At 32.2% G+C, this 12,313-nt stretch overlaps 1 long non-coding RNA gene across 1 annotated transcript in view; it reads right to left on the bottom strand.

Annotated features, from left to right (window-relative positions):
- LOC307193993 overlaps positions 1 to 12,313 on the bottom strand; it is a 241,924-nt gene that overhangs the window by 29,881 nt on the left and 199,730 nt on the right. The window contains exon 4 of the long non-coding RNA XR_013830473.1: positions 8,676 to 8,760. This is a non-coding gene — a long non-coding RNA (uncharacterized lncRNA). The remainder of the gene's footprint in view (positions 1 to 8,675; positions 8,761 to 12,313) is intronic.

The following is a 12,313-nucleotide window of genomic DNA, read 5'->3' as shown; positions in this document are numbered from 1 at the left end:
TAAATCCTTCATTGTTATAATGAAAAAAGGCATCTTAAAATTACATTTGTGGAATAATATAAAGGAATGAGAAATTGGGGGAGGCATAGAAATATGAGTTCACATTTTTTTTCTACTACTAATTTGTTAAGTTAATATGGTTCATTATTTAAAATCACTGTGCCATGTTGTCCTCTTCTGGAAGAGAGAAAAGAAAAAGACAGCAATGGATCTCTCATGCTGAATTGTGAGAATTAAATAAAACAGAATAATATATATAAGCACTTATTTTTGTTCCAATCTCAAAAAAGTCATTCAGTCAATGCCATGACCTTACTATTTTCTCCTTTTATGAGATATATCTTTTTCCAAATGTTTTTATTCATGAGAATAATGTTTAATAATTTATCATAGATTGTTTTAAATCATATGCTCAAATACATATATATAAAACATTTCACTCAGATGAATTATGGGAAAAATCTTAGCAAATGAATTTATTAATAAAAAGATTTTTAGATATTTATGATGAATATTTGAGAATAGAAAAATTCACACTACATAATTTTTAAGAAGTTGGCCTAATTTGTGTCAAAATCCTTAGAATATGTTTTTCTTCTGGTCCAAGTTTTCTAATTTTATGAATAAGGTAATAATCAGATAAGCAGACAAATATTTGTAATGAAGCTTAATGAAAAGCTATTTATAATTATAAAGTATATGATAGAATAATGTGTAGCCAATGAAACACACTGTTTAATATTTTTAAGTACTATATTTTTAGAAAATTCTGGTTGGATATATATCAAATTCTAACACTTTTTGTCTCTTAGGAGTGAGAAAATAAGTCCATTTTTTTTCCTTTTTGCTATCTGTATTTGCCGAATTTGTATAAAATAAGCATGGATTATTTATGTAAATTTTAAAATAATGAAAATCATTAGGCACAGAATAAGAACTAAATATTTTCTTTGATTTTTTTAAGAGCCTTTTGAATCTTTTTTAAACCATCCTAAAAAAATTCAAACTTGGTTTAAATGAAATGCTTCAAACTCAGCTTAGCCACGGAAATTGCATATTTCTCCACAGTATCCCTGAAACTCTTTGTATTTCTGTCCTCACTGAGTACAAATGACAAGATGAAGAATAGATAAATACAGAAAAATGTCCCAGAGTATTCCTGATAACAGTTATAACACTTGCCATATCAATGTTTTGTAAATCAACTGAAGACATTTTACTGATAGGTGGAGCACAATTCTGTTCCATGAAATTAGGTCACTGAAATTTCAAGCAGGACTTGATTATTTGAACCAGTCTAGCACTTTTCAGTAGTTCAAATAGACTGTAAATGTACAGGCAGAACTAGGCTTTGGTACTAATTATGTTCTGCTTTGTGTAGCATGGCCTTATTTAATATTCTTGATGCCATAGTAAATCTTACCAGTTTAGGCTGCCTGTTGAGATTTGGCCAAGAAGAATCTTGAATGGGAAAAGCTACTAATAACTCAAACATAATCTGAATATTATAGTATGTTATGGGTCAAACTGCGGAATCAGAAAACACATACAAAAAACATCAAGGGGCATGAAACCGGTGCCTATTAACTCTTGTGAATTCTGACAGGGCAGTGAGCTTACATTTTGTGTACCTGCCTTTCTCTGATTAGCCCAAGACTTATTACCATTTTGGAGAATGGCAATGGGGGTTGAAAAACAAAATCAAGTAATTATATATCCTACAAAATCTCTACTTTATTATCATAGAAATTAGAGGATGGTGTGTCAGAGACAGGGATAATGAAAGATTGGTGGAGTCTGAGTGTACACTGTCAGGGTGGGAAGAGAAAGAACGTGCTATTGATCAAATCTATGTGTGGCAAGTACTGAACCAGAGGAGAAATAGATGGTAGTTTATAGTAGAGTGCCTGAACATAGTGGTCCTTGAAGCATTCAGGGTCTAATTCTTTCACCATAGATCAAAGTAAGTGAAAAAGCTAAACATTCTACTTGCTACTATCATTAAAAGACAAAATAGTTTATGTTGTCAAAAATACTGTTAAAAACAAATACTCAATATAGCTTATGTGGAATACTAGTGCCAAAGATTTACAAATCACCAAATGCCTAATACTAAAGGTAATATGCTTATAATTTATTATTTTCTGTTGTCAAGAATATTCCCTGATTATGTAGTATCACTGAATCATAACTATTGGATAGAATTGTGTTATAAATTTTCATAATTTAAAAGCAAAGTGTACTTACGTATAAAATGTGAGAAAACTGTATTCTAAGTTTGGCTTTCTAATGAATATGTTTCTTCACATCATTATCGTTACACTTAAAGTGAAAAATCACAATTCAGAATTGTAGGCTGGAAGGAGATTTAATAAGTCATTGAGTCCAATCTCCCACATAATTCAGGAATTCCTGTATATTTTTGGGCAACAACAAAAATTCGCAAGGCAATACACTGTTGATGAAAGGTTTTATCATGAACTTTTTCCCTTAAAAGGGATTTAGAGTTAATGTAGGTTCCAGAATTTCTGTAAAGAATTTCATTGCCTGCATTACAAATTGAATGAGAACTGGAAGCCATGTATTCCTAGAACAGCTTGTAAGGTTCACAAAACTAATTGATGATATCAATGAATAGTGAGTCTTATTGGAATTACGGACTTTAAAACTACATCAACCCTTCCTTGGAGGCATTATTGTATAGACTAGTTCAAAATGATCATCACTGGTCAGCACTTCAAATATTTAAAGATAATTATAACATGCCTTTTAACCTCTCCACATAATCATAATTCCTTCTCCCATACAGTATGTAACACAATTTCTTTACTCTCCTTCTTTCTAGTGAAGATTTACTCCTTGTTTCTAGTTAAGACTTTCAATGAGTTTCTATCTTTACGTGAAAGATGAGCTACTACCTTAAATTTCTGTTCTCAGAGACCAATTTGGCATTCAATTTATATATCTTAAATTTCTATTGTTTTGAAATAATTTCAACTTACAGAAATATTTGCAGTACTTGTACAGAGAATTCATTCATATTTTTCACCAGCTTCCCCTACCATTAACATCTTATATAACAATACAAAAATACTCAAAACCAAAAAAGTTAACATTAGCACAATGTTATTAATTAAACTATAGACCTTATTCATAATTCACCAGTTTTTTCATGGTATAAAAATTAATAAACAGAAACCTCAATTAAATAGAGTTAGGAGCCCAGAAGAGGGAGCTCTCATGTAACCATAGCATAGCCCAACAGGAAGAATAAAGATTCCTCTTCTTTCCTGGCAAGGTCTCACCCAATGAAAAGCCATGGACTCTTTATTTACTATAGCCCTCCCAACTTCTTTTTCCTCTCTATAAAAGTGTTCTTCCCTTGCCTTGCGGGGACTTTCATGTGGTTCACCATGGTTGCAGACCCCTAACTGCAATTCTCTGCTGATCCCAAATAAACCTATTTTTGCTGGCAGTCTATTTGTTTCAGGTCAACATACTAATTCCCTTTTTATGCTCTTGACTCCAATTCAGGATCCCACATTACATTTACTTGTTAGGTCTCTTTAGTCTCCTCCAATCTGTGAGAGTTTCTCAGTCTTTCCTTACCTTTCATGAGATTGGCACTTTTGAAGGTTACTGGTTAGTTATTTGGTAAAATGTCCCTCATTTTCGATTTGTCTGTTATTTTCTCACAACTGGGGTGAGAATATGCATGCTCACAGAAATTTTCCAATTAATAAATGCAGAAAGAAAGAAGGAACTAGAAAATCATCTTTAGGAAAATATCATAGTAATAATTGCTACAGATAATGTCTATTGATTGTTGTTATAATTAGGAGCCTGATTCTTTTTATTGGAGAACTGTGTTTAGAAAGCAAGATCTGGTTGCTATGAGTGCTCATTGCTGCTGGAGTAGCATTGCATCTAGGCTCTCTCAGTGGACAGAACTAGGAATTATAAGTATCTATATTCATCCATCCATGTATACACATCTATATTTACTTCTCTATCAATTTGTCTATAAACTTAACAACATGAATTTATTTATCTTTGTTTCTTATCCAATAACACAAAGTTTATTCTAGGCTTCTCCCTTTATTAGTAACTTCTTTCTCCAAACATGAAAAAATTAAGTTCATAATATATAATATACATATTACATCCTCAATTCTAGTTTATACATAAAGGCATTTCAGAATTGCTAGGTCATACCCATGTGAGTAAACAATTTACTAACTAGACTGCAGTGTTTCTGTAGTTCCTTTTTTCTCTAGCCTTACAGTGTCAAGACACTATTCTTCAAAGTAAAATATTAGTTCTTTTCTTGATCAGTGTAGTTATGTTATTCATTTGAAATACACTTTAGTTCATTTGTTATTGTTTTTATTCCACTTTGTTCCCGTCATTCTTATATGTTTTGTTTATTTATTTATTTGAGTATTTGTGAAGCAGTACTCTAATGTTAAGAATCATGGCTATATAAAAATGTATACTAAGAGAAGTGTCATTCCTTCTCAGTTCCCAGGACTCAATAATTCTCATCTCACTCTCCTTTCCTGTCCTTTTCCTTCAGCCTTTCTAAGCAACCAATCTTTAAATTTTATGCACTTCTTTTGCAAAGATGGAAAGATAAATGTATATTTTCTTATATCCTCTTCTTTCTTACATTAAGGATGGCATTTTTTTTTAATCTAACAGTTGTATTAATTTGCAGGGCTGCTATAACAAAGTACCACAGACTAGGTAGCTTACCTCAAGCTCTTTACATGTTGGTAATGAAGCAAGAAGCCCTGTAAGTTGCTTTGAAAAGCCTAAAGCCATTCTAATTCTTTTGCCTTTGTTAATTATTTAAACATTTTGTCTGCAGGCTTAGAAGATTTATTCCTTATCTTTGAAATTTAAAAGATTTACTCTGATCAATCTCAGAGTTGATCATTTTGGATTAATTTTTTTAGGTACCCAGTGGAACTTTATAGTGTTAGCTCTTTTTTGTTACTAGCAAGTTTTCTTAGATTATAATTTTAAATAATACCTGTATTTCATTGTTTTATTTTAGTTCTTTAAGGACTCTGATACTTTAAATATTTTTCTTCCCTGCATTTTTATTACTTCCAATATTATTCTCACTTCCATTTTCTACTTCCTTCACTCTGGTCACTTTTACTTCTTTCTTTATGTCACTGTCTTTGCTTGGTTATTTTTCTGCCTTTCTTTAATGCCCTTTATTAATTTATCATTTGAGCCCTTCCTACTTTGGGCTTCTCCCAATTTATTATTTATTTCTGAGATAATTTTGCCTTTTTTTATATTTCTTTGCTGAGTTCATTTAAATCTTTTCTTCTCTTCCTGATTTTTGTCCATTTCTGTTTGAAATTTGTGAATTTCTGATTCAAGGTGATTTCATATCATTAAATGCTTGTCCAAGTACATATAATTCTCTTTGGACTCTTGACTTATAATTTCCCTGTTTCGTGGAGTTTTTTGGTGAGGGATGTGGATTTTCCTCAGTTGATATTGTGCCATTCCTCAGTTGTATGAAATGCTGTTCTTGAATTTCTGTAATTATTATGAACTGGTCTTTCCTACTTTTCACTTTTAACATTTTCAGGCACTTTACAAGATTTCTAGTTTTATGGTACCCTTTCTGTCAGAAGACCAAGTCCAAGTACTTTCGTGGTTTTCCTTGTTCATTTTGGTGGCGGTGTGGTTGTAAATCTTCTTATTTTGTGGATTGACTTTGTCTTATAAGATCTTAAATTTTTTTTTCTTATTTCTTCTTTTTCCTTTCATACCTGAGTTTAGAAGGGTGCTTCACCCTTTATTTTTGTCTTTTTCTTCCCTGGAATCTATGTGTCTCAAAGTCTAATCTTTAGATTGCATCTGGCTCTTTAAATTATGTTCTTCACCTTAAAGCAAAACTGGCCCTTTGAGTCAATTATACTTTGAGGTTTATTCCCTGTGGCTTGTATTCCATGTAGAATTACTATTTTTTTCTGTTGTTTAGGAACTATTAGAAGGTAGGTAGCAAGGCTAGCCATAATTGTCTATCTCCATTCAGTATTTTTTTTTAACTTTTTATTTTATATTGGAGTACAGTTGATTAACCACATTGTGTTAGTTTCAGGTGTACAAAAAAGTGATTCAGTTATACATATACATGTATCTATTCTTTTTCAAATTCTTTTCCCACTTAGGTTGTTACAGAATATTGAGCAGAGTTCCCGGTGCTATACAGTAGGTCCTTGTTGGTTAGCCACTTTAAATATAGCAGTGTGTACATATCAATCCCAAACTCCCTAACTATCCCTCCTCTTCACCCTTCCCCTCTGGTAACCAGAAATTCGTTCTCTAAGTCTGTGAGTCTCTTTCAGTTTTGTAAATAAGTTCATTTGTATCATTTTCTTTTAGGTTCCATACATAAGCAATATCATATGATATTTGTCTTTCTGTGTCTGACTTACTTCACTCAGTATGACAATCTCTAGATCCATCCATGTTGCTGCAAATGGCATTATTTCATTCTTTTTAATGGTTGAGTAATATTCCACTGTATATATGTACCACATTTTCTTTATCCATTCTTCTGTCAATGGACATTTAGGTTGCTTCCATGTCTTGGCTATTGTAAACAGCACTGCACTGAACACTGGGGTGCATGTACCCTTTCGGACCATGTTTTTCTCCAGGTATATGCCCAGGACTGGGATTGCAGGATCATGTGGTAGCTCTATTTTCAGTTTCTTAAGGAACCTCCATACTGTTCTCCATAGTGGCTGCAGCAATTTACATTCCCACCAACAGCATAGGAGGGTTCCCTTCTCTCCACACCCTCTCCAGCATTTATTGTTTGTGAATTTTTTGATGATAGCCATTCTGACTAGTGTAAGGTGATAACTCATTGTAGTTTTGATTTGCATTTCTCTAATAATTAGCGACGTTGAACATCTATTCATGTGCCTCTTGGCCATCTGTATGTCTTCTTTGGAGAAATGTCTGTTTAGGTCTTCTGCCCATTTTATGATTGGGTTGTTTGTTTTGAGGATATTAAGCTGCATGAGCTGTTTGTAAATTTTGGAGACTAATCCCTTGTAGGTCACATCATTTGCAAATATTTTCTCCCATTCTGTCGGTTGCATTTTCTTTTTCTCCCATTCTGTGGGTTGTGTTTTCATTTTGTTTATGGTTTCTTTTGCTGTGCAAAAGCTTTTGAGTTTAATTAGGGCCCACGTAGAATTACTTTTTTCTTCTGTTGTTTTATATCATCCTGAGAGGAACTATTAGGAGATAGGCAGCAAGGCTAATCATAATTGTCTATCTCCATTCAGTATTTTGAAAAAAAACTTTTCTATAATTTGTATGAAAAAATAGTTCTATTCTCTCCAGTGAAAAATAAAATATTAATTATTATAAATGCACATGCTCCTATGAGATTCTGATACAAGTGTTTCTCACTTTTAAAAATGTAATTCTAAAACATTTATATCCCTATAAGTGATATCCACTAAGGAAGGTATTTTGGAAGCAATTTAAGTGCTTGGGAAGCATCAGTGCTTCCTCTGATGAAAGTTTCCCAACACTACTTAGAAGTGATTTCTGAACTCATTTCTATTCCACATTTAATAATTCCCTCAATCTCTTCAGTCATACCTTATCTTTGGTCCTCAGTGATAATACTCTGCTTGAGCATTAGCTTTATTATATTCAACTATTACCATAAAATTGAGTTTAGTCTCAAAGCATAAAATTTTTCTGTCTTTCAGTCTATTCATAGAATTGTTTTTATGGCACAGAAAACAATTTTAATAGAATAATTAAACATATTTTGGACAAGCAAGATGACTATCTTGAAGGAGGAAATACTAATTTAGATGCATAATACTAGTGTTTTAGCTTAAAAATTATTTTCCTTACTATATAGTTTCAATTCTCCTGTGGCTAGAAAACATGTGTTGAATATCCACAAACACAATAATATATCCAGTTAATCCTTTCTATTTCACTTTATGTATCAAATAATAAATGAAGATCAGACATTTATTTTAATTTTAGTTAAACTTCACAGTACTTTTACAAATGCTTTGTTATTATAATTGGAACCTATTCTAAAAATAAAATTGTATTAGCTCAAAAATATATTCCATACAAATCTTATTTAAGTTGGTACCATGGATAACTATATTTGTTTTTTTTAAATAAGACACTTCTCAATTATGTTTATGATTTTATAATTCTTAGCATTGTGTTTTTATAAAAAGCTTTGCCAAATCAAATAAATATCTTGTCTCGTTCATAGCTGCTTTCTTGGAAATATATAGTGTTCTTTTCTATCCATGCATTTGTGCTACTAGTATATGTGACAGTTCCCTTTGACTTAAAAAAATGAAGAATAATGAATACCAAAAAAGTGCAACGGTAATCAAAATGCAAGACTCTTCTATGCTTATCATTTTCTTCTGTATCTTATCATTGCTATTCAATTTTTTTGTGACAAAATATACTAATTTTGGACTTCCCTCAGATGTTAAATGTTTTAAAGGAAGTGATCTCATTCTTTATATTTATTTTTTTGTTTAGAATACAATTATCTGCTGTTTTTAAATATGAAACCCATGATATGCATTCAAAATGAAGATTTACACTAAAGTAAGTAATCTACATCTCTGATCATTTACCTTGTGTTTAGTCTTTCAAAGTCCCATGCACTGCAAAATCAGTACGCATCTCACATCATAAGAGCAGGGAATGGAACTAGCGTTTCTGTCATTAAGAAAAAACAAAGAGAAAGATTGGCTTATTTTAGGATACTTAGATAAGAAAACTCCATGGGTCTAAGAAATTTACTTTTTAAGATAAAGATTAGACCCTCACATATTAAGATAGGCTAAAGTAATGATTATCAAAATATATTAATTACTTTTAAATTGGTGATTATAATTATCAGGTTATAAATTCTAACTCTCTGCAATATAGAGGATCCTAAGGTCTGAAGTCTGGAATTTTTCTCATTTAGTAAGGAGTCTGTATTTCAGTCAAGCAGGGTACATCACACTACAAAAACTTGGCAGACATTTTTCAGAGATTAAAAATATAAATAACTTTCCTTGTTCTTTTTCTTTTGATTTGCTCACTATAGCAAATATATTCATAATTTATTTTTAAAGTAAATCAGAAGATATTTAACATTGTTTTGGTAAATCAATTTCTTTAGACTTTGGTTTGATAATATTGGTTTGCATCAAATCTCATAGCATTTTTGTTTGGAAAAATAAAACTGTTAATCTAATAGAAAGTTCTCAGTTTCACATTGATAGATGATCATTACTCTAATTAGATCCAACTAAATGTTCTTGGAGCATAATCTCCAAGTGTAATTTTCTTTTGATTTATTAAAAAAAAGCACAATCTAATTACTTCTTATGCAGACTTTATGTGTTATATAAAGACCTTGACATATGGATTGAGTCCATTTTTTAGACTTTAATTCAACAATCACGTGTTTTCACAAGACCATCCTCACTGGAAATACTTTCTATTTAGCTAGAGCATCATCCATGATAGATTTAGTACAATTTTTTATTCTATAGGGAATTTCAGGGATTTCCAAATATCCATCCTTCTAAATGTTGAAAGATTATTTAGGAAATGATGTAATTAAAGTGAACAGGAACTTTGACTGGGGAGTAAGCCATGCATGTATAAACTGTGTGTATATATATGTGTGTGTGTGTGTGTGTGTGTGTGTGTGTGAGAGAGAGAGAGAGAGAGAGAGAGAGCGAGAGAGAGAGCGAGAGAAGAAGGTATGGGGGGAGAGAAGAAGGTATGGGGGGAGAAAAAAGAAACCTAGATCAGTTGGATCTCTTACTTCCCCACTCCTCAACAGGATTTGTTTCTAGAAACAACTTTAGGGGTTAAATGCACTAAAATAGTGTAGCATTTGGGAAAATTCATATTGTTTTAGAGAGCCACTGGTTTATAGTCTTGAAAGAAAATGGTGTCAAATATTATTTTCACTTTCTTATTTGGAAAAGCAATGTAGACTCAGTGTACCTGAAGTATACATATAGATATGATCTGAGCTTTTTTTTTTTAAGTAGTGCTCTGTGAAGTAAATACATGCAAAATATTGACATAAGCTCTATGTTTTCAGTTAGTAAATTTATATAATTATAACATAGAGAAGATTCTAATCATAAGGGTGAAAGAGAGGAGGTAACAGTAGGTTGTTTCCTGTGTTTTAAAAACTTATAGCAAAGACCCATTTCAGACAGAGAAAGACAAATACTGTATGATCTCACTTATGTATAAAACCTAAAAAAACAAAACAAAACAAAACTGGACTCGCAGATACAGAAAACAGGGACAAAAGGTACAAACTGCCACTTATAAAATAAATAATGTACAGCATGGCAACTATAGTTAATAAAACCATATTGCATATTTGAAAGCTACTAGGAGAGTGGATATTAAAAGTTCTCATCACAAGAAAAAAAGTAGTAACTGTGGTGGTGGTGGTAGACATTGTGGTGATCATTTCACTATATATGTGATATATATAATCATTATCTTGTACACCTGAAACTAATAGAATGTTATATGTCAATTGTATCTCCATAAAAAAGAAAAAGAAAAACACATAGCTATTAAACTGTCATTCCAGTTTTACCACTTCTTTAAGATATCATTTATATAGTGTGTGTATATATATATATATATATATATGTATATATATATATATATTTTTTTTTTAATAGAAGTCTTGCAAGCTCCAAATAAGTATAGGTAGCTTGAAAGAGTGTTAATAAAAGACAAGCTGGAAAATTTGACTACATTCCCTTTGACAGTGAAAGTGATTTATCTTTGCTTTGTGACCTTTTCTCAGGATTCTAATAAGTTAACTTCTTACTCAAGAAGGTCCTATGTTTCTGAAGGTGCTGTGTCCAAGCAATGCAGGGAGCATCTGGGAGCTTGCTAGACATGCAGAATCTCAAGACTCACCCTGAAACTACTGAATCAGAAGAAGACTTTAAATAAGATCCTCAGGTGATTTAGAGTCACTTGGTGTTTATAAGAACTATTGTCTTAGAACAAAGTGATTTCTAGAAAAGATACACATAAACCATTGTTTGGTGCAAATGACAACCTTGGTTTTAGTAAACTGTTTTCTCTTGCCTATCGTACAGGATGATCTCAAATCATCTTTCTTAATGCAATTAGACATAAAATTTGAATTTTCTTGTCCCAGATCATAAGAGTTAATGAAAAGACCATTTCTGGTTTTAAAAAAGAGACTTGCCAGCTCTTTACTTCCATCAAATAAAAATTCTAGTCAAGGACTTAAGCCATGGGAATTCAGTAAGACATAATATGTTCATATATTCTTCAGATAATTCTGGAAAACTGTCAGGGTAAAGGTTTGGTTAAATTAAGTGATTTCTTAGCAAAAAATATTCCAATATTTGCAGCATATATAGTTTGCTTTAGCAACATGACAAATACGGGTCCTATGCTTTATAATATTCAGTATGCAAATATTTAAGTAGAGCAAGAGGTAATAGAAAAAGAGGAAAAGAGCCCACAAGAAATGAGCAGGTTGAGACTTTTTTTCTTTTGTAAGCTGTGAAAATCCTTGCTGAGAATGCCATAATTTCGTACAGATTGTCACTTCTTTTGGTTATTATTACATGCTGTAAGTTAACAGGAGCTAATATATTTCCAGGAGATGCAGAGAAGACTGAGAAGTACAAAGTCTTTTATCAATGTGATGCACCTACAGTGTAAAGGGTACGAAACAGCCTGATTAATAGAAGCTGGTTATCTCTGAAGCTGCTTCCATGCACAACGCTGCCAACACAGAGCCTGATAGGAAGGGCTGCCAGGGGAAATCAGCCAAAGAACTGTCACCAAGTTCAGTCTAGTGTTTCCTACTGGAAATGTTTCCTTACTCACTGCATGAGTACCTGGTACACATGATGACTGTGCATGAACAGTAATACAAAAGAGGGAAAAAATGTAGCTTACCCAGCAGAGAAATTTAAAAAGCCATCAAGAGGTAACATGTGATACAGGCCTATGAAATACATGGGCCTGTGCATAAGACTGGCTCTGCTTAACCTGGCTCTGCTTAACCAGGTGTGTGTTCTTCACAATATATATATACTTCTTTGGGCTTCAATTATCTTACGAATACCTTGGAGTATATTATTGGTTCTCAACTCTGGCTGCACATTAGATTTATCTGAAGAGCTTTAAAAATACTCATATCTTACTCCAAATCAGCCAGAGGCTCTGAAAGTACAACTCAGGCATAGAT

The sequence above is a fragment of the Stenella coeruleoalba genome (genome assembly GCF_951394435.1).
Source record: "Stenella coeruleoalba genome assembly, chromosome: 11".
In the NCBI taxonomy this organism is placed as follows: domain Eukaryota; kingdom Metazoa; phylum Chordata; class Mammalia; order Artiodactyla; family Delphinidae; genus Stenella; species Stenella coeruleoalba.
This window is presented reverse-complemented; position numbering and strand designations above follow the sequence as displayed.